This window comes from Protopterus annectens, chromosome 16.part0, assembly GCF_019279795.1.
Source record: "Protopterus annectens isolate FY-2018-M chromosome 16.part0, PAN1.0, whole genome shotgun sequence".
Classification (NCBI taxonomy): domain Eukaryota; kingdom Metazoa; phylum Chordata; order Ceratodontiformes; family Protopteridae; genus Protopterus; species Protopterus annectens.
In genome coordinates this window covers 658,110,293-658,133,318 of record NC_056750.1, presented here as the reverse complement: position 1 = coordinate 658,133,318, position 23,026 = coordinate 658,110,293, and the positions used below count along the sequence as shown (strand labels likewise).

At 40.4% G+C, this 23,026-nt stretch overlaps 1 protein-coding gene across 1 annotated transcript in view; it reads left to right on the top strand.

Moving 5' to 3' along the window:
* The window catches only part of LOC122790935 (protein Niban 2-like), a 1,255,142-nt gene that overhangs the window by 838,762 nt on the left and 393,354 nt on the right, over positions 1-23,026 (top strand). The gene's annotated exons all lie outside the window — the stretch shown is intronic.

The following is a 23,026-nucleotide window of genomic DNA, read 5'->3' as shown; positions in this document are numbered from 1 at the left end:
TAGATGTGGAAGGAGTAGGGATGAAGGTTTTCCCGGGGTTAAGGAGGTGGTTGATGATTTGGCAAAACTTTTGGGGGTTGTGCTGGTACTTTTGTTGGCAGTTTACAAATTTTTTTTTCATTGATAACTGGTTTCTTAGCTTATTTTCTTAATTGTTGATATAGGGATAACTTGTTTTTATCTTTGGTGTGATAGTGACCAGGCTGTATCTGTTTAATTAGAAGTTTGGCATCATTGGATAGCCATGGTAATTGTTTGTGACTTATTTTGCTGAAAGGGGCAAGATTTAAGATGTCAAGGAATTTGGTGTTGACGTATTCAACTGCAAGATGTAGTTGTACATTGTTAGTGGGGACCAGTTACAGCGTTGAAGTGGATTAAATATGTCAAAGGAGAAGTTTTTTTTTTTTTATACTGTGGATGTATTTGAAAGGAATGTAGGTTTGGGTTTCAATTCTTTTTCTGGCTAAAAATGTGGGGGCATGATCATACAGTGCGACTGGTAGACAGCCAGACTGGTACTCCATGTTAAGTTTATTGGTTGTTTTTTGGAATGTTTGTTGGTACACGTGGGATAGTTAATAGTTTGTGTGAAATTGTATAGGTTAATAAAGGTGGTAGGGTAGTTAGAGGAGCAGGATAGCCAGTCCAGATTAAAGTTTCCTAGTATCATAGTTTCGTGGCTGAAGGAGGAAGCAGACCAAGAGAGTAGGGATTTTATGATGGGGTAGGTTGTTACCTGATGGAGGGCAGGTAGATGGCTATGATATTAATGGTTTTGCGTAATAATATGTAGGTGTGTAGTTAAGATTTCAGCAGTAGGGGTGTTTGGGGGGTGGGAGTACAGTTTAGTGTTTCACGTACCAGTATGTCTTTAAACATAGCCACAGCCACACCTCTTTTGATTAGCCTATCTTGTCTAATAATATTGTAGCCATTAGTTGTCTGGAGAATAGGTGGCATGGAACAGGGTTTTATTCATGAAGCTTCTGAGACTGAAATTGGTTATTAGAAGAACAGAACTGGAGGTTGTAGGTAGTGAGGGGTATGTAGGGGTTGAATCAGTGAGATTTGGGTGTGTATTAGAAGAAATGGAGTCAAGGGGAAATTGCTGATAGGGAGGGGGGGTCACAATTTGGGCCTGGGTTGGGATGGATATCACACTGGAGCTTAATATATGCTGAGAAGTGCAATACTAGGTTTTTAAGTTTGGCAATTAGTTGGTCATACCTGTAAACAGATAGGCGAGACTTTGTATAGTGTATATATTTAAAAGGGGAAAAGAACAGTGGTGCAACTGTAGAATAAGAGGGCTGAAATGACTAAGATTTAGATTGAGATATAGGAGAGGTATGTATGAGTGTTGGTGAGCGATAGTAATTGTCAGGAAAGTGGATATCCGTGATATAGGCTAGGTAGAGAAAGAAACCAAGTATTGTGTAGTGATGTAATGGGTGATAGAGCAACAGATGAACTAAGCCATCAGGAACACCGAGAGGGGATGGAAGAAAACTTGAGGCCAAGTCAGGTAATTAATTACCCATTTTTCATTCACATATGATAATTCCAGAAGTGTGGTAAAACACTGTAAGAAAAAGACGTAATGAACCTTCTTGCATAAGACATTTAAAGCCAGAGTTACGTGATATTTAGATAACGTATCCTGGTGTATAATAGCGCTGAAGCAAAATGAACAAAGCAATAACTGCTTTCCTACATTGGAATAAGTCCAACATGAGACAGACTAGGGAAGGAAAAACTAGATTACGAGAGCAGATTAAAAGTATGGCTCAGGTTGACAAATTACAGGCCATATTAGATGGAAGTAACTAACAGAGGAAAGACCTGTCCTTTTTTTTTTTTCGAAAGAAAATTGTAGTGAATTTAAAAAGTTTACTTAATTCTTGCTCTTCTGCAATTCACTTTATTAAAAGTGAAGAGACTGCCTTTTCTCCTGTACATTTATTAAAAGTGAAGAGACTGCCTTTTCTCCTGTACACCCACCCCCATCTGAGTTGTCTTTATGCTGCCTTAAGAATTTAGGTGTTCCACACAACAAGCTGCTACATCACTAGGCAAGCCATGATTTTCAACCTTTACTAATTTGTTGGAGTGTCGTGCAAGTTTTATTCATAGCTATTGTAGATCTTCAGAGCAAGTTTCAACATGAAACTGCAAAATATACAAGCCTCGGGCATTTTTTTTTTGTTTGTTTATAGTGAAGGACTGTTACTATATTTACTGCAGATGTACAGGCCGTGTAATCTGCCCTTTCACAAGAGATGATTAACAAATGTACACAAAAGACTCACTTCAGATTTTTTTAGAAACTTGTCTATCTTAGTCTCTGGTGCAGTAATATTCATAAAATATAGGAATCTGCTACAGGCCGATCATTCTCCTGAATGGCCTGACTCATAGAACTTTGGGTACTGGCAATTCATCCATATGACATGAGCTATAGCATACCTGATGAATGGGATTAAATACCATGTGATCCTCAATTTTTTTGCTGAAGGCCTGTGAGTGTCTAATTATGGCTGCACTTTAATGTTCATGCCTACAGTCACAGCATTCCTGTTAAGAATATTTGAAAGATAAGTGCCTCATTGGGAAAACTTTCTTGTGATTTATAAGCTTATGCTCAGACTTTGAGTCTGCTGTTAAATTGTGTTAAGCTTGAGATTCCCAGAGTATTCCTTGTGCAGGACTGAAGAGCTGTTACAAAATGAAGGTTTCCAGTCTGTTATAAAGATGAGACATTAAAAGCAGAACTAGTGAACTTCATGGCTTTAAGAAACACTTTGCACAGACTTGGTGAAGCTAGTGTCAGACAGCTGGGTGTTAAGCATATTAAAAGAGGGGATACAAATAAGTTTAAGTCCAATCCAACCCTTATGGAAGAGCCTCCAATATCAGATCATTTGGACCACACCAGGCCCATTTCACCACTTCTGGATCAGGAAGCAGTCGAATTAGTACCAGAGCTGGAAGAAGGGTTAAGGTTTCTGGTTCTTTTTAATCCCAAAAATGGATGGGTTGTGTTGACTGTTTATGGATTTATCCAGACTCTACCTCTTTCTTTGGGTGTCCAGATTCAGGGTGCTCACACTACAGTCACTGTTCCCACCTGTTCCTCAAAAATTCTTAATCATACTGGATTTGCAGGATGCTTACTTGCATATCAATTCACAACAACCTCATGAGATTTTTAAGATTCTCACTTGGGCACCAGCAATATCTATCCTATCTGTGCATGTCTTTGACCTTTAGGGTCTCTACTGTGTACAGATAATTAAAAAAATTATTGACCCACTGTGATAACCTTTCTCTGACTTCCAGGACTTCAGATCTGCCTCTGTTTAGAGGATTGTTTGCTGTAGTCTCCGTTGCAAGGCCAAATCTTGGACAATCTAAACATAGTCATACCACCTGCATTTGGGATTTTTATTCAACTTCCCAATATGAGTCTTCACCTGCGGGGAGGTACAGACTTTCCTGGGGTTGATTCTTAACCATGGAGTAATATGTGATCTACCTTATGAAGGAGGAAAACTCTCACCCTAGTGTCCTGTCTCTTTCCATCTTCCAGATCAGTGTGGACAGAATGATGGCCAGGGACTACTTGAAGACATTAAGGCATGTGGTTTGAATCATTCTGATCATTCCACAAACTAGATGCATATGGAAAAAAATCCATTGATTCTTGGGTGCTTTCTGAAATGTGCTCTGACAGCCTGTTGACAAGGAGCCTCCTGTGATGCCCTGACTTCAGAAAGGAGTTGGTTATAGGTCAGGTGCACAGAAATTAAAATCTATTTTGCCTCCTAGATCCAGAATTTGCATAGGCTGCTCACTTGAGTACCTTCTCGTTGCAGTGATCAATGATCCCCCTTGTGAAGTGGTCATCTGTTGAACATGGTGGTTCTAGTAGGTGCTGTTAGCCCTCAAGACTTTAAAGAACCTAAGGGAATTGGGTGGCCTACAGTGCAACACACAGTGTCACTGTAATATTCTACATAAATAAGCAGAAAGGCACAAGATTATATCTGCCATACAGGTTAGCAATACAAATGTGCAAATGAACCACCCAGTTCAGCACTCTAACTGGTAGAGTGAAGAAAATTAGTTGAGCAGGACACTGATTGGGAAAAACAAGTAGAAGTTGAGCTGTTGAATCTTTTGCAAGTCCTAAAGAACTGGGGTCTTCCAGAAGAGATTTGCTTCCCTGTCAAACCATTAGCTTCCAATTTATTGCATAAGGCTGTCATAAAGTGGGAGCCTGGAGGATGGATCCTGCTTCATTCTGATGGTGGCACCACTTTCTCATTGCTTCCCTTCTAATGTCCATGACATATTGGGTAGTAGAGACTGTACAAAGAGCACAGCCAAGTGTAATCCTTATAGCCCTATTTTTTTTTGGCTGAGGCATCACTGATTCCCTGTGGATGTGCAGCTTGATGAAGAACCTTACTACTTCCAGCTACAGATGATGGTCTTGGTACTCTGCACCCAGATCTCGAGGACCTCATACTGGCAACCTGGAATACCTGATGCTTAATTTCAGGCACCCTCGTTTCCAGGATAATATAACCATTCTAAAAGAATCCAGAAAACAACCATAAGAAGTCAAATGTGGACAAATGGGAAAAGTAGTAGTGTCTGTTTCAACAGGTAGCGCACACTCCTTTGGTGTTGCATAATCAGAAAACTTTGAATTCTCTTCTCATTCCAGCTGACTGTATTAATTTTCAGTTACTGGACCTGCAGAGCAGCATTATGAGGAGCTGCACTCCTGGCTGCCATTCTTCAGAGGACATGTTGAACAGAGGTTCCATCTGCCGGAGTTGGTGGTAGCTCAGGTGGTTGTAAAAGATCGCATGACATTTATTGAAGAATAGGGGAATTTCTCCTGGTGCCATGGCCAAATTTTGCCTTGTCTATGTAAATGCCATCTTGGGTCTCCCCTGAAAAGAGAGAACACCCATTTTCGAAGACTAACCCAATCAACAAAAGCTTGACAGATGGAGTGGTGGATGGTTATCTATTTGCAGCAAGTCTGACTTACTGCTATCTAAAGCTCTGTTTTTGCCATTTAAGCTTGTCTACTATTGCCCTCACCCTTTACACAGGCAGTGTCCTTTAAACAATTCTTAAAGGAATTGATTCACTTACATCTGCCCAGAAAGACTATTCCTTTGCCTTGGTACTTGACCTTTACCCTGAAGCAGCTATCCCTGGACTCACTCAAGCTACAGCCTATCTGATGCTCTAGTCTGTCCTGGAGAACTCTCTCTTCCTTCTCGTTATAGTCACAAGGAAGATTTGAGTTACAGTGGTTCACTACCTGCCACATTGATAGCCTCAGGAGGCATTCTACCTTTACACCAAAAGCGATATTGAGGATGTGACAAGTCACTCCAAAAGCCAGATTTGTTCCTAAAACTCCAAAACAAATTGGAAAGAAGCCTACATAAGTTGGACATCAGAGGCAGTTGCATTTCATGATGGTCATGAGAACAAAAACAACTGCTCATTGTGTTGTCATTACACGTAGCCTGTTTGTAACCTTCTTGTGTCCAGTGACATTATAGTTTGTTTCATGCAGGTTCAGCTGAAACTTGGTTAGCTGATGAACATCAGGAAACACCCCTGTGTTGGAAAAGCACAATCGTTCCCCATGTAATAGGACAGCTGTTCATCAGCCAGTTGGGTGTTCTCCTGACTTTGTTCTCAGGTGTTTGGCATGGCGTTTAAATCTTATCCACTTCCAGTGCATGCAGGACTATAACCTCCATTCCTTCAGATCAAGTTAAGCTTTGTAGCTCTAACGGCAAAATCACTTCAGTCTTTGTTCCAAAGAAGCATTCATTCACTATTATTTTTTCTAGATGGTTTGACATCCATACAGTTACTTGCACCATTTGAGGAGTCATGTTTGCCTCCAGGTTGCATTATTCTCTCATCTTTATAGCAAAGTTGTTCTATCCAAGTGTTTTATTCCATTTTACTGGTTGATCTCCTCCCTAGCTGTTCTGTGGGCCACACACTTTGTTCCCAGGCATGGACCTTTCTGTATTTTTGATGCGACTACCATAGTGTGTGGGTGCTCTCTTTCTTCTAGTGTTACTAGCTGGAAACTGGTTGTCTAGCCTTTGTATATTGATATTAACATCGGTACCTCAGCTGATCATCTAGTACCCTGCCTTGATCATTTTTTTGCATGTCTGTCCATTGTGACATTTCGGATTTTGAGTTAACCCTTTTGTTTATTCTCTTTACAAATTAAACCAATTGATATTGATAGGAAGCTGGAGTCTGCCTTTGCACTTATTCGGCACATGGCAGAGAAGTCATTCCAGGATGGGAGAGCTTTGCGAGCTGCATAAGGATAAATCCATGACAGAGCAGCTGACAAGCAGAATTGACTGAAGCATGTGCCATTTTGAGTCAGGATTTCTATTTATTTTATTTAACATTTGTTAACGGGGAAAGTCAGACTTGGAACAAAGTCAATTTTCAGCAGAGGCCCGGGGAGAAACGCTCCAGATGCATGTCTTTGTAATGTAAGAGGAAACCGGAGCAGCTGGAGGAAACCCACACAAATGCAGGGAGGACATGCAGTCTCCGCACAGAAGGCACCCCAGCCGAGAATTGAACCAGAGAACCTCTTGCTGTGAGGTGACAACGCTACCGCTGCACCACTGCGCCGTCCATGAATGTGTTCTGCTAGCACAAATTTGTCAGTAGTGCTATCCTTTTCTCTCTGCTAATGTCAGATTGTCATGCTTCTCCTAAATTTGTTGATCTTTGTAAAGATGTGCCTGTTTAAAAGTATATAGAACATGAAAATACTTTGCAAGCCTATAAAAGGAGTTATTAATAAAGCACATAGGCTTTAGTGTCCAAAAAGCATCTTTTCAGAAAAATAAGAAATCGACTGTCTTTTGAACCCTCCGCTGTAATTTTCAAACACCAGTCTGGGATTTTGTAATACCTTGGAGGTTGAGAAGGCATGGCCTTGTCTGTAACACAGGGCTATACCTCACCCCTTCCATCACTGTATGAGGGATACTTCTCATAGGTGTTGCTGCATCGGAGGGGCTGTGAGTTGTACCTCCTCCTTGAGCAGCAGTTTAGGAACTGATCGACTGCACCTAAATTGCTGATTTATTTAAGGGTTCATTTAAAGATAGTTAATGGTAGTTAAATTTGGTATTTTCATTCAGCATATATAAATACATTGATGTTACAATATGTAGAAAAAACAAACTGTTTAGTTGAAATAGAATTTAAATGCTACCTAGCATGAGCGAGGTTATTAAAGGGACATATGACTCGTATCTTTGAAATGAGGTTATAAATGGGTCAAATGTTTCACAGTTTGAAAATGTTTTACCAGAGGGACAGATGTATACTGAATGGAAAATATTACAGAACTGGAGTAGAAATTTTTTTTAAACCCCTTTACTGAGTTACCAATTGTGACATAGGCAAATTTACATTAATATAAAAGCATTCAACCTCTAACAACTTGGCGTTTACAAACAGTATAGTTCATATATATTGCTATATATCATACAGCCTAAGTAACATTACATTATTCAGTTCCTGCCTTTTTTAAACAAGAAACATCTTTATTAAACAATCATGACATAGGCAATCATACATTTGTTAATGAAAACAATCCTGTTTGCAAGCATTTTACAGCGCAAACCATACTGACACACTCCCAGTTGCAAACATTATAATCTCTTATCTACCCAATCATTTTCAGTCGAACATTACATAGTTCATTTAAATCCTGCCTTCTTTTAAACCTCATTCCTCGCCTGTATGTATTCTTCCCACAATTCCCATTTTTCCTGTGTAGTTTGCTCCTACCCTTTTCTAAAGATCTCAATTCCAGTTGTGTTATCACTGTTACTATATTTACTACTACTAGTGTAGTTGCTTTAGATTTTGATTTCCATTTTTTGGTAAATGCTTTTTTGGCAGCCACCATAATTAGCCACAGCAAGGCCCTTAATGTGTCTGGGCAATTCGATTCTGTCATAGCTCAAAAAAAAATAATCTCCCTAGTCACACCAGTGAGCCCTCCATCTCCACAGTGCATACCACAGGGAATCCTTAGTCTGCCAACTTACTGCTCTCCCAGAAAATAAGATCCAGTTATCTTTCTTCCCTGTCACACCTCCATTTGTTTTTTACCCGAGGAAAAATTCTCTGGAGCCAACTAGGGGTGTAAAAAAATATCTAAATGTTTCCAAGCAAAAATTCTAAATTTTTAGACTTTGTTGCATATTTGGGAGACCTGCATGTATCTTCCCATTGTTTTTGTGAATTGCTTATCTAGTCTCCCTTCCCAATCCTTTCGAACGTCCTCTGATTGATATACTTGGCATGCAATATTTAATATGCTCCAAGTAATCCTTTTTTAAAGGCAGCTTCTGTTCTAGATTCTATTAAAATTCTACCAGTGCTGGCATTTCATTTAGGAACCCCCCCCCCATTTCTTTGCCTATACTCTGATATCAATCCTAGATAGGGAAGGCAATTGCTAACCTGCAGTCTAAATAAATTTAGTATCTTCTCATTCTGTCACCTTTCCCTCTAGTTATTTGCTCCCAATACCTTGGTTCCTTTGCCAGTTTTCTCCAATAAATTCCAGCCCCTCTTGCCTGTTTTCTGTATCCCTAATTGCAGTCATCCCTATCAGCAAAATCTCCTTTCTCCATTCCCGTGTTGGCTTAATTCTTGGGATACTTTGTTACTTTTTCTTTAAGATTGTTATTCTTAAAGGCCTGGATCCAGAATCTGTCTTATTTCTTGAGATTTCCCCCAGTGATTCATCATCATCCTTTTTCACTTTGAATTTTAGTTTTCTGCTTGTGCTATGTATAAGAGCCTTAATTCTGTAGCTCTGAAATGCACCTTCAAATCAGGTAATCCCAATCCACCCTGTTCTACTGAAAGAATCACGTTATCCCTTTTCACTCTTGCTGTCTTCTCCTCCCAGGTAAAGTCCTTCATCTCTTTATCGCTATCCACAACTTTTCCTCTGGTTTATAAAATATGCCTGACCTGTGTATAAGACTTGTTGTGTCTTTCAGCTTTTCCTGGTTAGGGGTCGCCACAGCAGAACTCCGGTCCGCTAATGATTGGCAGTAGATTTTTACGTGCCGAGTTGCCAGCTCTGACGCACAACCTTCAATGAAGGTATGCCCATTTACGCATGTCTACATGCAGAAGCCGCTCTAGCTAAGAATCGAACCGCACAGCGTCTTACTGTGAGGCGACAATGCTACTGCAGCACCACCACCGCAGTACGACCTGTGTATGACTAATGGGACTAAAAGCATTTTAACTGCTTGTATCTTAATATCCATGTCCATAAAACAAAGCTTCCATTTTTCTCAGTTTTTGTATTATCTTTTGTTTAGAGACTTCCTACAAAGCAGAATAACTATGTAAATTTCTGAGGAGTGTGACATTTATAGATCTGTGTAAGAAGCAACATCTTTTTATATATTTTGAAGTTGAATGTTAGCGCCTGCTGTGTGTAATCATGTAGAGAAATGATTACAATTCCTTAGGGTGGATTTGAGGTCTATAAAGCACACACAGCACTAATTTGAGTAACTTTTAACATTTATAGTAAATACATGTACATAAAGTTAAAGGTAAGAGCTCAGGATGTGCTTTGGAATATGTCCCACAGAGGTGTAGTATATTCTGCAGTGCAAACAACCATCATGCAGAAATAATTCAGCCCCTGAGGAGAGAGAGGCTAAAATGGGGGGTGGATTGCAAGGGCTGTGTAACAGAACAAGCTAACCTTGGTTACAAAAGGATTGTGCAAGTTTTTACAAGTTCCTGATGGGACCAGCCATGCAGTTGCACTTCACAGTTTACTGCGTCCCGTGGCAAAGTCACACTGCACAGCATTAATTTTATGAATTTGGTTAACAAGGGTTAGAAAAGTTCTTGAAAGTGTGGTGTTCATGAATGTATCAATAGGTGCAGGTGACACTACATTAGATGGAGTGGAAGAGGTGGAAAAGTAAAAGGCCAAGTGTGATTTCGCAGTATGAACAGTATCTTTGAATGGAGAGCCTCACTGGACTTTCCAGAGGCATACCATTGATAGAGACCTGAAGTCAAAGAAGTAGTGTGATCTTAATGCAAGAAAATGTTTTACATGTGCTTATAGGAAAAAAAAAGACTGTGGCTCCACAACCAGCGCAGACTACAGGGTACAGAAGTGTTGGATATTAGGTAACAGGCCACATGTTCCTCTTAATTTTCTAGGCTTGACTGAAAAGATTAGTATGGCCTAGCTGTAAAAGGATCTGCTATTTAAAAGTTAGTAATGAGAAAGTGGGACAGGTTCTTTTGAAAGTGATGTATGTTGTACATCTGTTGCATTCAACAAGCTCATCCTGTATCTGTTCCAATACCTTTACTAGGGCAGTTAGACTTGTACAAAACCTTTTCAACCATTCTGAAGTGCGAATGATAGAAGATTTGCAAGAAATGTGTCTGAAAGGCCACTCTGGTATTGGAAGTATACAGTTTGGTGCAAGCATATTTGAAACTCTTCATAACTTTCCAGATATGCCCCAAAAAGGAGCACACAGATTACATATAGTCCTGCCATACTAAGAAAGGATGCCTGATCATTCCTAAAGGCCTTGGTATCTAGGTGTAGGCCCTGTCTATGGAATAAACTTGCAACAGAAGTGAAATCTGAGACCACACTCGTAGGGTTCAAACAAGCCCTCTGTCTGCTTATGTAATGAAACAGACGATTTGTAAGTTAAACAGACTAGTTTTACCCTTCTCCAAGGTCACACATCTCAAATCTATTTGGATGCCATCCAGTTTTCTCGTCAACACTTTCCTCCTCCTATTTGGCCTACCCTGAGTGTTTTTGTATACATCTTGCCTGCAAATTTGCATCTGTTTTTTAGACCAAAAACGACCCTCAAGGAATTAACTGTCCTACCAAACAAGAATATGTTTGAAACAGAGACACAGTCAAGAAAAACAAACTCAAAAATCAGAAAGTAGAAACAATGTATTGGTTTATTAAAACAATAAAAATGGTAAGCACTTTCACACTTATTCAGTGCTTCATCAGACCATACTAGCTCACATAAAATCACATACTTTAAATACAAATTGCCTGCAGTAATTCGTTAATAGCTGGATTCAAACGAACCAAACAATATTCAACGTCAATCAGATATTGAAATTATCTAAAAAGCACTGTAAGGGCAGGTTTCAGTGAAACACTACCATTTCAACCAAGATACTTATCCGCCTGCAATCTTACAATCCAATGAAGTTCATGACTCTGGGAAATTAGTAAGATCACCTTTACATTCACTCACAGTAATACTTTCAATTACCCTAGACTACGCCAGACAGATTTATGCATTGTAATGCCACTAGTGCCACCAGTATGTGACATGTGATGGTCCCGCTACTGCCAACCAATATATCATGTTCACCACACTAGGCCAGTAATCAAGGAGCTTGAATCTTCACCACTGACACTGGAGAAGTATGTTCACTTGGAATACAAATAGGTACACTCAGTATTTCCAGATGCAGAACTCTCTGCATCAAGTACAATTTCCCTTTAGAGTGCACAGGGAACACACTCAGTCCAGGGTCTGGATCTCTAAGTCCCCAGTAAAACTATCCACTAGTACAACTGTAGGGCTAGGTCCTCAGATGAGTCTCCAAGACAAGTCCTCCACCACCCTCTGAGAAAACCAATACACTGTGTCCCTGGCCCAAGTAGCTGACAAACACACACTGAGATTTGATTACACACACACACACACACCTGGGAAAGGCTGGCACAAATTTACATGCTGTGCCCCCTTCTGCCCAGAGTGTAAGGTAGTTATCACTGCCATCAGATACTCTACAATCAGCTACTTAAGGCCCTTAACAAAGGGTGACAATTACACTGTATTAATATTGATATCAATACAAATGGTAGTAGTTGAGCAAGACAGCTAGGCCTTCAGTGGTGGCCTACACAGTGTCACCAAATACAAGCCCTCTCAAAGTTTAAATACTTTCTACAAGGACCAGACACAAACATTTTCAATATATTTAATAATAATAAAAGAGCATGAAAATACTGACTAGATATTCACAGTAAAGCACAGAGTTCAAATTGCAAGAAATACAGAAAATAACATTGGACAGCCTCAAACAAGTAAAGATAATATCTAAATTTCACTATATTTTCCTGACTGAATCTTGGAGAATTACTCTTCCCTACTTAATAGAGCAAGGCAGATGATGTGGTCAATGGCCTTCTTATCAGGCTCATGACAGAATACTCAGTACTGAAAGAACACTCTGTAGCATCTCAAACATAATTTCCAAGATGGCTGGCAGAATGACCTCATCTGGTCACCTGATTCTTGGTTCTCAGAGTATCTCCCTTTGAAGCTGAGACAGGAATTTAGCATAGATAGCTTCAGTGCACATATAGTCTATCGCAGTGCCTGGGGCTTCCCCTCTTTTTACTGAGCTAATGAGCAAAGGCTTCCAGACCCACCGTCTCTGGTCCTATTCAGCACTGTTAATGATTTAACAGCATATTTACATTTCTCTTATTTTTCTTAAAGCAAGCTAGCTGGTTAACCTCTGCTGTCCTAATATCCTGCATCTGTTACAGTAGTACATGTGCATTTATTTTTATTCCAGCAGGGGGCGCTGTTGATACAGTTTAACACAAGCAAACCGCTCTAAGACAGTATTAGCGCAAGCATCTGTACAGATCAGTTTGATATACAAATGACATTATTTACAAAATTCCAGCTAGCTGTGCTGGCATGATTTATGTATTCACTGCCCTACTTTTCCTGGCATTGCTGGCAGTATGTCCTATCATCATATGCATCATCAATCCCCCCTCTTTTTCTCTTTCGATTTAATGCTAAACTCCTGTGTTCTTTGAAGCTAATGCCTGACTGTTGCAGATCTTTTCTTGCACAGTCCAGCCTCCTCTTTGCTAGATGCCCTCGTTTCCTTGTACCTTCTGCCAGACTGTCCCAAATCATGTTCACCAGATTGTCTTCTGCTTTTCTGCACATGTGCTCAAACCACTGTAATCTGTTTGCTCTCTCTGATCTTTTCTGCATTTGGAGATGCTTTGGCTTCTGCTCTTGTATCCTTATTACTTCGTCTGCCCCACAGTGTGCATGTTACCACCCTTTCCAGGCACTTCGTTTCCATCAGCTTTAGCTTTCTCTTATGCTCTGCCTTTACTGCCCATGTTTCTGTACCATACAGTAGCACTGGTTGCACCACTGATTTGTCCAATGTACTTTTCAGCTGCTTTGGCATTCTTCTGTTATGCACTACACCCAACACACTATGCTGTATCGCTGCAGCCCCTCTGATTCTAGCTTTGGCCTCTTCATTCAGACTTCCCTTCTTGTCAACCACCTCTCCCTGATACTTGAAGCTATTAACCTGTTCCACTATTTTCCTTTCAACCTCAAGTCTCCACTTCTGATTTCCCCAATTTGCTGCCATTACCACCGTCTTATCTGTCCTTAGTTTTACCCCATGTACCTTCAGTTTTCCATTCCATGCCCCTATCCTTTGCTGAAGTTCTTGCTCAGAGTCTACCTTTGATGTCATGTCATCTGCATACACCAACTTTGTTTATCTTTTCCCGCTGACCTGTTTGCTAATGTAGTCCATCACCAGTTTGAACAGCAGTGGGCTAAGAGCTGAACCCTGGTTCATACCCACTCCCATTGGGAACCCCTCTGTACGACTGAGCACTGGTCGTACTTGAGTCATTGGGTCTTTGTCAGTAGTCTGCAAAAATGTACACATCAGGATCCTGCTAATTTGGGGTTTATACTAGTTTAATATACCGGTTATCTTTTGACAGTTACAAGAATTGCCTTGGAAATTGCTCCCTGTGTACTTTACACCCAAGAGTCAGGCTACCTGCCAACCACACAATTGTAAATAGTTTATATAAATGTGTCAAATTTTACCAAAAAATGTATGAAATGCAGTGTATAATCATTGGTCTCTGTACTGAAGGCAGAAAGGCAAAGGGGCAGTTTGAATTCAGCAGCATACCTCTCTAACCAGTACACATCATGATGTATGCTTGACTAAAGTAACACACATGCCCTACAATCTGCAGTTTGTCCCACTCTTGCAAATAGGATTTGCCATCCTTGAGGCAAGAGGGAAATTTTGAATAGGGTTTTTTGGTTAGGCTTGAAATGGTCTGCAGACTGATTGCCTAGTACTTAACTGTGAACCTTTGAAATCATTGTAAACTTGACAATGGTTGTGCTGATTGTGTGGCTGTTTTTGATTCCATACTGGTAGGGAACTGACGCGTACTGAGACTTTCCATTTGCTCTGTAACATTATAGCATTGTTTACAGCTTGCCTGTAATTGGAAATGCATTATTGTAGAGGTCAGCTGCAGGTAGTAAAAAGATCTCTACTGTCTAGCCATGCAAAGTACTGTAGGTGAGAAGTCATCAGGTTGGGTTGTTGAGAACATTTACTAAAACAGTGTAGTGACCTTCTAGAAAGTACCCTAAGGTTAACTTGACAGATTATCTGAGTTACTGCTCTGTTCTTGGATCTTCACAGACTGCAGAAATGTGAGGGTGAGTGTCTGCTAAATTAAACTTTTCTTGCTACTCCCATTTACTTGTACAGTGCTTGTCTCTGTATAGCTAAAAGCTTGCAGACCATTTATGAGGTGGATGATTGGGACTATAATTTACTCTGGTAATGGTATGTGCAGCTGAAGCTTCTACTGTCCAGTCCAGTATATTAAGTAATGACTTTTATGGAAAAATAATGGGGATCTCCCTTTAAGTTGTGGTATTACCGAGATTACACAGCAATGGAGAAAAATCACAAATTCCAGATCGCTTGAAGTGCTTTTCAGTATAATCATTTTTTAGCTAAGCTTGAAACCTGCTATAACAAAATTGCCCGATTTGCTAACACCCCACATAGATCTCATCATTCCTCAGCCTTACATCAAGTTCTCTGGATTGAACTTCCCCATCTCTTAACTTCCACTCAACTTACCAGAGCTCTGACTAGTCCATCAACCTGAATATGCCCTTTCCCTTCAGTTAATGCTTCAACCCTACACTAACAGTCGTTCTTTTTGATCTTCCAACAAATTTTTCTTACAAGTCCAACAATAAAGCTGGTGACACTCTACTCTAGCTGTATCTTCAAAATTTGGACTACTGTCTGTCTGGTCTTTATATCCAATTCTAACATACCTCCATTCAAATTGCTACTAAAAGACTATCTCTAATCTAATTGCTACTGTTCATGTTCTTCTCATGGCTAATGCCTTCTCTTGCTTTATTCCTACTCTTACTTTTTATTATATTTGACTTCCTGTTTTACTTGCCTTCTTTTTTTCCCTTTCTATCTCTAATAACTCATTTCTTCTCTCCTACTTTTTACCTTGTACTTTAACTTCCCTGGCTTGCTCTCCTATTACACTTTTCTCCTTCTCTTCTTGCTTTCCTTCAGTACTGACACCTCCCCATGCCCCTGTGCTCTGTACTTAACTGTTGCTTACATATTTCTTTAACTTTTTCGTCTGTAATGATTCTAATTTTGTCAGATTTGCCTTCTCCCCCATGCGGTTGTCTATTTTACACTGACTCGCGTGATTGTTTTTGCAAGTTTACTAATACTTTTTTTCATTATTATGTATACTGTACATTTTTTTCTCTCCATAACTTAATTGACCTTAGGTTTGTATACTGTGCTAACTTTTTATTTTTTGCTGTTTTTGGGGCTTTTATCCCCAGGACTCCACTGAAAATGGGCTTACACCCAGTTGGGCTATTTTGGTTAACAAAAGCAAATAGTAAGTGGATGCTCAACATTAACAAATACCGTCACATTGTCATCTTGCTCATTCCCATGCTAAGCCATGAGGGTAATTTGATGCTGGCCAACTTTTCAATGTCAGTGGGCACCATTGTCCTGTTGGAAGGCCACAGACTTTGATAAAATACTCTCCCATCCCACAGAAATGACATGTTTTATTATAATGTGACCCTGACTTTTACTGTTTATAATTAGAAGAACCCAGCAGCAAATGGTATCTGATGGACATGAAAGCTGAAATATTGTACTTTCCAGACTAGAACGGGTTTAGTCAATGTGACGGTTGGAACGGATTGCATTCTGCCAACTTCAGGTATGGTACTAGACATGTACAAGTACACTGTAGTTCAGTGCTTAAATTTCCGTCTGTGGGTCTCTAGTGCATTTTGTGCCCCATTGCTAAGACTGTGGAAACAAAAACATGAAAGGAATTTTGCCTTGCATAATACAAGTGAGCCCAGTAAAATTTGAGAATAAATCCCTAAAATCTTCTCTCCTTCAGCAAGTTAGTGGACCTTTGTGGCAACCATGGGCGTCTGTGTCCTCATTTCCTACTACTGTCCAGTAAGTCATCAGAGTCCATCCAAAAATGTTCTCTCGCTCAAATTCAACTGGATTAGAAAGCAGTAACCTAAAAGGTTTTAAGCCCTCCAAAGAATTGAAGGATTTTGACCCAAAGTCTTTGACAATACAGTGTGTTACTTCCAATATAGCATAACTGTTTGACCTGTTCATCAAGGGCAGGCAGGAAGGATCCAAAAGTAGCAGTCAATATAATTAAAAAAAGTAAACATTACTGAAAATCTCTAAAAACTTCTTTTAACATAAACAGTTATAAGGGGGTTGAGATTCATCATTCAGATATCTGACTTTAAAGATAATAGCTATTTAAACAGTAGAAATATATAAATATCTGTCCCTATAGCAAATCAAGCTTGCATGCCATACCTAGCTTGTCTGTTTTCTGTCGAATAAGCTGCAAATTTTACTTGGTAAACTTATCACCCCAAGTAAGAATTTCATATTACTGTCAGAAATGTAATGACTTCATTCAGAGGAATGTATGATGGTCGAGACTGAGAAATATTTTTTGTTGTCAACTGCCAAAGATAACTTAGTACCTTGTGCTTGTAGTGGTAAAGGTTTGTGATGAACGTGCTTCCATTTTAATCAGAAAACAGCTGCAACAGAATAGTATTAGTTTGTCAAGTTGCATTTAAACCTAGATTATACACAAGTAATGAAAGTCTTATAATAAAGAAATACTTCATCAACAGAGCCTAAGGTGAACAGTAGTCACTGTCAGCAGTTGTGCATATGTCAGTTTTGTTACCCATCTGAATGTGGCAGAAGTAATCTGTTGCAAAGCAGGCATTGTATGCAGAGCAGCAGTGATTCAATATTACGGTTAAATGTATGTTGTACAGATACTAGCCATGGTTATACGCGCCCCCCATGTTGCAGTTAACTGCTCTGTAGCAGTTACTCAGGTTTTGACAAAGTCTTGAATGCAAGCAAATCTGCAATACTAACGTTCATTGTCTTGGGCAAAGTGGTGTTTACTAGTCTAGACATTTGCTCTGTGCCAAACAGTCCCTCTTAAAGTGAAAAGAATTTCCTTAAAGCTGCAGCAGTATATAATGAGAGAGAAATCCTCTAGCCAGTAAGAAAGGCATAGCTGCTACTGCTTTTATATGTTAAAGGCAGATGGTTAAGCTCTGTTACTAATGTGCGATCCCTTTATGAGACTTAATTCGAGTACTTAGCCAGTCAAGGCATTTGTTGTGGAACTGTGATCAACACGGTTAGTTTCGCACACAGTTCTAAAAGTAATTTCCTACACTGTATTGCATTTTTCTTTTCAAGATAACTCAGCACAGCATAATTTTTGTCTGCAAAGTAAATATATGCTGATCAAGAGAGTATTAGATTTTTCATTGCACAGCAAAGTGCAGACAAAAAAAAGAGGAAAACCATGTTGAATTCCAAGAAATGCTGAGGGGAGAATCTGCTGTAAATAAGCAGACGGATATTTTATATTATACAATGACTGGCCATTAATCAAAAATGAGCACGCTGATTGGGCAGCCCAATCAGCATGCCCATTGTAAATCCGAGAATATATTAATGGAAAAAGGTCCAGTCGCCCGAACTTTTTCTGTTAGTACATCTTATTTTTTTTTTACTTTTTTTGCTCTGCCGAGGTAGTAACAGAGAAAGGAAGAGCTCCGTTGCTTTGCTTTTTTTTTTTTTTTTTTTTTTTTTTTTTTTAAGATATCTCGCTATGTTATATGAGTTGAAGAACTCTTAGAACATCGTGAGATATCTTTTAAAAAAAAACAAAAAAAAAAAAAAAAAAACAGAAATCTTCCTTTCAGTGGACAAAGGAAGATCTCCATTGCTTTTTTTTTTTTTTTTTAAGGTTTCTCTCCATGTTATACAAGTTGAAGAACTCTTAGAACATAGCAAAATATCTTTAAAAAAAAAAAAAAAAAAGCAATGAAGATCTTCCTTTCACTGTTGCTACCTCTGCACACCCCTGATGTACTGCATAAGTGTGGGAACACAAGTTAATTATGCATGAGCAGTACATCAGAAATGCCCCTGGATACTGGAAAACTGCGGAAGGGCGGTACGGAGGCATTATACAATGACATTATTTAAGAAAAATATTTTTTTTCTTAAATGTCATTTTATAATAGCAGTAACCCACAGCTGGGTCTGGCCAATGCTGGGATTTATCCATGGTTGGCTTTGTTTGGTCACTCAGGTTATTCCTTAAATAGCAGCTAACATAGCAACACAAGAAAATGGGAGTCACCCATAACGAAACGGCTAGCCCTGTTTTTACATAAGAGAAAAGATGTGACAGTGGATTTAGTATGCAAGTTCTAAGGTCAATGGGTATCATCTCATTGTTAGATATTCCTATTGAGTGATAATTTAGTTCTGTGCTGTATGGGAAATACCTTTGCCTTCATTTGTTTTCTATGCCAGTAATAGTTTACTTCTCCCTCATAGCGGAGTCTGACTCTGAGCTAAGTCCTGAACATGCAAGAGCCTTCTGAAATAGTTTGCTGTTCACTGCTTTGATGTTGACCTTTTTGTAATCACTCTTTGAGGTTACAGTTCAGTACATATCTGGATGATTCGGGTCAATGAAAGGGGTGATACTTTGGGAAACGTTTTTGCTTAAATATATAATCATTTCAGTTTTTCTTATCCCTGTTTGACTAATTATCTGGCAGATAAGTGTTTGAGATACTTGCAAAAATGGCAGGTATGAATCAGTGTGGTTGAGCCTGCAAGACATGCTACAGGAAATTTCTTTTGGCATAGCTAAGATGTTCATCGTGTTACACTGCTGCAGTCATTACACTTGGGTTATCCTGCCATCAGGCGGTTCCCCAGCCGGCCTGAGTTTCAAAGTCTTGGTCCGCCATCAGTTGCTGTCGCCTCCTCCCTGATGTCAGTGCGACAGGGGTATATAAGATGCAGCCGACGCCATTTTCTTCAGTCTTTCTTGTCGCGCGGTGCCTGATGCAAAAGCAGTTCGCAAGTTCCGGTCGGCCTACTCCTGAGATTTTCATTCCGAATCCAGAACTGAAGTCTTCTACAAAGCTAAGTACCCCGTTGGGGAAAGCTTTTCTTGCCTCAGACCAATGTCAGTAAAAGTTAACTGTATGTATTTCTTGTGGGAAGCAAATACCTCATAAGGATTTCCATTCTTATTGTATCCCATGCCTAAGCCCAGACCACGATGTTACTGGTTGTTGGTTTTGTGCTAGGTTTAATAAGTGCACTATTAAATGTCTGTTTGATTTTGCCCAACATTACTTTGGCAGAAAATTTAATTATACCATGCTGTCGGAACTTGCGACAACCGGTATTCATAAAAAGCGCAAAGACAAGGACAGGCATCCGAGGCCCAAAACTGACTATGAAGCCTCTTCTAGGCCAGTCACTGGTTCTCCGGTTTTCAGTGAGGCACCTTCGCAGCCCCTGACGACCGCTTCTGCAGAACCACAGGCCGCCTCCGACCCCCACGTGGAGATGGCTGGGCCTTCGGATGCACTAGTTTTTCAGCAGACCGAAACCGATCCTGCAGTGAGATCCAGAGTACCTGAGCTACCCGCAGCTTCAGAGGGTGTCTTCAGACCTACTCAGCTAAGCATTAAACCCTCTTCTAAGTCAAAGCCTCCTTTAAAAACTAAGAAAAGAGTGCAGCATTCTCCAGGACAGGCCTCAATGCCCAAGAAACAAATGCTCAAAATGGCCAAAAACCTAATCACTCTGATCAGGGGTTCCCATCCCCCTCCTGATAAAAGGTCTAGACAGGATGCAGATTATGATTCATCCGACCAGGGGTCCATTTCCTCAGATTCATCCTCAGACCTGGGATATCCTTTACCCCCTTATGAAGATTCCAATACTGAGGAATCTATTCTATCAGCCTCTCCGCCTGAGGACTACTCCTTTGGGGAAACCTTACATACCATGAAGGGAGCATTTCCATTGGGAAGGCCAGGATTATTCAGAATCCAAGAAAAGGCTCAGACTTCCTGTTATTACCTAAACACAGACCCCTGGCTATTCCGCCAGTGCTAGATATTGTGGATGATGTGTACACTGAATCAAGCTTAAATCCTGATTCCTTACCTCCAGCTCCACTTAAACCGGACAGATATTAGAGCGCCTGACTCACAAAAATTTCTGTATAAAAGCCCTGTTGCAGATCCTGAAACTATTTCTCAGGGACCCAAAGGGGTTAAGGCCTCATCAGCAAAGAACCCAGTTCCCTCTGACAGCGATTCCAGAACACTAGACAGATGGGGGAAAGAAAGTATATATGTCCTGCAGCCTTAGCAATGAGAGCCTTAAATTGCCAGTTTCACATGATAAAATATCAGCAATTTTTGATGTCTCAATTGAAAAAAAATGCTTCCAGATACAGATCCTCCTAATTTTAAAGAAATGCAGGATTTATTGCATGCCGCTGAACAAGTGGGAAAGCATACTTTGCAATGTGGTTTTGATTCTTTAGAGGCCTCATGCAGAGCAGCAGTTACAGGCTCTGTCATTAGAAGACATGCATGGTTAAAAGAACATACGTTACCAGATCATGTTAAAGCTAAATTACTGGATGCACCTTTACAGCAGGGTGTTTTATTTCGAGTTAAGGCAGAAGAGGTATTAAAGAAAATGGAGGATAAGGCAAAATCTATGCAAACCGTGAAGGATTTCTTACAGGTTCAGTCTACTCTATTTAGTAGAAACTGGCCAACAAAGAATTGGTCCTTTCCAGTTAATGATGGACCTCAAAGGGGCAGATACTGCCAAGAGGTAATGGGGTGCATCAGGCCAGAAAGAAGGGGAAGACAGGCTCCAACCATATAAAAAACAGCCCCAATGACTTCCCATTCCAGCTGCCACACAACTCACTCTTGGCAGCCCCTTTGGGAGGAAAACTGGCACTTTTTTATCACAACTGGCATATGATCACCCAAGACAAACAGGTTCTCGATATCATTTCAAAAGGTTACAGGTTCTACTTCCACACTCTGCCAAGATTAAAAGGAATGCCAAGTCTGCCACTAAATCAGTGGGCAGAGGCACAAAAACAAATTATGGCACTCGTGAACATGGGAGCTATCCAAAAGTTACCACCTCAGGAACAAGGGCAAGGATTTTACTCAAGACTCTTTCTGGTTCCCTGAAAGGACAAAGCCTGGAGGCCCATTCTGTATCTTTCTACACTAAACACTTACCTGAATGTTCCGAAATTCAAAATGTTGACATTACAGCAGCTTCTTCCCATGCTGGGCAAGCAAGCTTGGCTCGTGACTTTGGACCTCCAGGAGGCATACCTGCATGTCCCTATCAGACAAAACTGCAGAATATACCTCAGGTTCTTAGCTGGTCCAATGCATGATCAATTCTCTGCACTGCCCTTTGGGATTGTCTACTGCGCCCAAGGTCTTCACAAAGTGCCTGGCACCAGTAATTGCATTTTGCAGACAGAAAGGAATTCAAATTTACCCATACCTGGATGACTGCCTGACTCAAGCAGAGAGCAAGGACATTCTTCTACAGCGTCTGGAGTTTGTACAAAAGTTAAGTTGCCTGGGGTATACAGTAAATGAAAATAAATCAAAACTAGTGCCCTAACAAGAGATGATATTCCTGGGTGCCAGCTTGAAAACGATGGCCCAGATGGCTTATCTGACACCAGACAAGGACAACTAACACCGTACTTTCAATTGATGGCAACAAAGACCCAACTCCCTGCCAGAAAAATTCTGCAGGCCTTGGGCTTCATGACATCTTGCATACTACTAATTCCATATGCCAGACTGCATATGAGGAAACTACAATGGTACCTAAAGAGTGTAATGGTCTCAATACTGTCAAAGTTTGGGAACAATAATACCACTTATTCCTTGCCTTCAACAGGAGTTTCGATGGTGGACTCAAGCTTGTCACCTCAACAAGGGACAGCCTTTCACTCAACCCACAGCCAGGCAAACACTGACAACAGATGCATCGGATTACGCCTGGGGAGCACACATGGCAGGAAAATGTATTCAGGGCAAGTGGCCCGCAGAACAAAGGCATCTGCACATCAATCAAAAAGATGCTAGCTGTACAAAATGCCCTTTTAGCTTTCAAGGACCTGTTGCATCCAGGACAACTACTAAAGACGGACAACACCACAGTTATGTGGTACATAAACAAGCAGGGGGGGTGCACTCACTCCTGCCCTCTCTGCAGACAAGCCATGACCTTGTGGAACACCGCTATAAACTATCAAGTTCATCTGCAAGCACAATTCCTGCCAGGAGAGAAAAACACACTGGCAGACGACTTAAGCAGAAATATCATGGAGCCCCACAAATGGGAACCGAATCCTCAAATATTCAGAATAACAAAGAAATGGTGGAGCCCAGAAATAGATCTGTTTGCCTCCCCAATGAATTGCCAGCTAAAGAAATTCTGCACAAGGAGTTACCATCCACAAGCATGGAAAGTGGATGCCCTCTTATTCAGCTGGACAAACCTACAAGTATATGCTTTTCCACCACTG